Genomic DNA, 2083 nt, shown 5'->3' with positions numbered 1-2083 from the left:
GGGGGGGGGGGGGAGACACAGCTCAAATGGTTTATATAACTCACCATCTCATGTTGATGATAGTGATGTGGTGGATGTTGAGGTTTTGAACCTCTGTGGGTTGGCGACGTTTTTAAAGGGGAAACATTTGTACAGAAAGAACATTCCAGTAACTGCAAATGGAAGAAGAAAGGGAAAGATGGAAGAATATCCGTGAAAAGCAGACGAATGGCAGGTGAATCGGATTGGACGGTCTTGAAGGAGGTGGAGGTGGGGGGGGGGCACGTGCAGATGGAGCGATAGTGCAACAGACGATCTAGAGAATGGTATATAATATTATATATAAAGATATATAAAGATATATATATACACACACACATATATATATGTATCTATAGATAGATAGATAGATACATACATACATACATACATACATACATACATACATACATACATACATACATACATACGAGGGAATTGGTGAAAAAGTTCCTGGCTTTAAGGCTATTGCGAAAGACCCGGCTGGAGGCCCAACCTTCCGAGTTCTTTTACAGGATTTAGAGAACTGAAGGGTCGCTGCAATAAGTGAGCGAATCTGAGGAATGAATATGCTGCACAAAGTCATAATTAACTGTTTCTCCTGTATTTTCTTTTGCCCGAAACCAGGAACTTTTCAGCACCCCCTGTATACACACACACACACACACACACACACACAAGGGTGTCGTTGTAATTGACGAGGCCCCTCCCCTCAAAATTGCTGGTCATGTGCCTAAATCAGAAACGATTATCACAGGCCCATTCCTTCTCCTTCTCATCTTCCCCGCTCTCCTCCTCCTTCTCCTCTCAACCAATACCCAAAGTTCACTAATTCATTTGACCTCGCCCTACCTTTCCTTTTACTTCAAATGACCCAGTTCTTGTCACGAATTTTAATCACTCATCTTTTTCACTTCACTTCCTCCCTCATCACCACTTTCTACCTTATTCATACATCCCTTTTCCTCTTCTTCCCTTTTCCTCCTCTTCCATTTCCCTTCGCATTGCTCTTCTGTTTCTCATTCGCTCTTTACCAACCGCAGTGTAAACCTCTCTTCATATTTTCTACCGTGAAGAAAAGACTATTATCCGAAACGTAAGACGTTTTCTCTCTCTTTCCTCGCACACCAATTCGCTGTTATCTAATTCTATTTACGAATTATTACATTTTATTCATTGTTGAACAGATTTAATCCGATTCTTCCTCTCTAATTTTTATATTCCAGTAATAGACCAGTCTTGCAGAAAAGATCAAACATTACAAGACAATGAAGAACTTATTGATTTTCGTTTCTTTTCTGGTGGTAATGGTTTCTTGTGAACCCGAGGAACCACTTGTTAATATGTTGGAATCTCTCAGATCCATCGGTGAATTCCGAAGAGACGCCGACAGTTTTTTTGAACCGGTCAGTGAAATATTCTTTGTAAAACCACTTTCTTTTCAAATGATATTCCATTGTAAATGTTATTTGCATATCTGATAACACACGTATCTAATTACTCTTACAGTATTTTAACAGTAACTATCAAGTATTTTTCATTATCATATTTCTCCCGCTTTTATCAGATCAAACTTTAGTTAGCTGTTTCTAATTTATAATCTATCTATCTATCTATCTATCTATCTATCTATTTATCTTTTAAAGACCATCATTTATAAATAGATAAACACACACACACACACACACACACACACACACACACATGTATATACTCTTCGAAACGCCTGTGTTAGAATGGGGGTAGCTGATGAAGGAAAATGTTCTCTATGTGGCCTATGTGTGTTCTGTACTCTGGTTATTATTATTTTTTTTGTCTACGTTTTGTTTGCAATGTCTTGTACCCAGATATCCACCTATATATACAGGTAGACGTAGTTATGCACATACCTGTACGTATATATGCATATACTCATTTATTATTTGTTATATATATATATAGGTAGATAGGTAGATAGATAGATAGATAGATAGATAGATAGATAGATAGATAGATAGATATAGATAGATAAATAGATAGATAGACATATATATTATATATATATATGTGTGTGTATATATATATA

General features: G+C 36.9%; 1 long non-coding RNA gene across 1 annotated transcript in view; it reads left to right on the top strand.

Moving 5' to 3' along the window:
* LOC128250347 (uncharacterized) overlaps positions 1-1309 on the top strand; it is a 4776-nt gene extending 3467 nt beyond the window's left edge. Inside the window, exon 2 of the long non-coding RNA XR_008266381.1 lies at positions 1245-1309. This is a non-coding gene — a long non-coding RNA (uncharacterized LOC128250347). The remainder of the gene's footprint in view (positions 1-1244) is intronic.
* Positions 1310-2083: the final 774 nt, after the last annotated feature.

Source organism: Octopus bimaculoides, chromosome 20, assembly GCF_001194135.2.
Source record: "Octopus bimaculoides isolate UCB-OBI-ISO-001 chromosome 20, ASM119413v2, whole genome shotgun sequence".
Taxonomy (NCBI): Eukaryota; Metazoa; Mollusca; class Cephalopoda; order Octopoda; family Octopodidae; genus Octopus; species Octopus bimaculoides.
The sequence above is the reverse complement of the archived record's forward strand: the minus strand, read 5'-3'. Positions and strand labels throughout refer to the sequence as shown.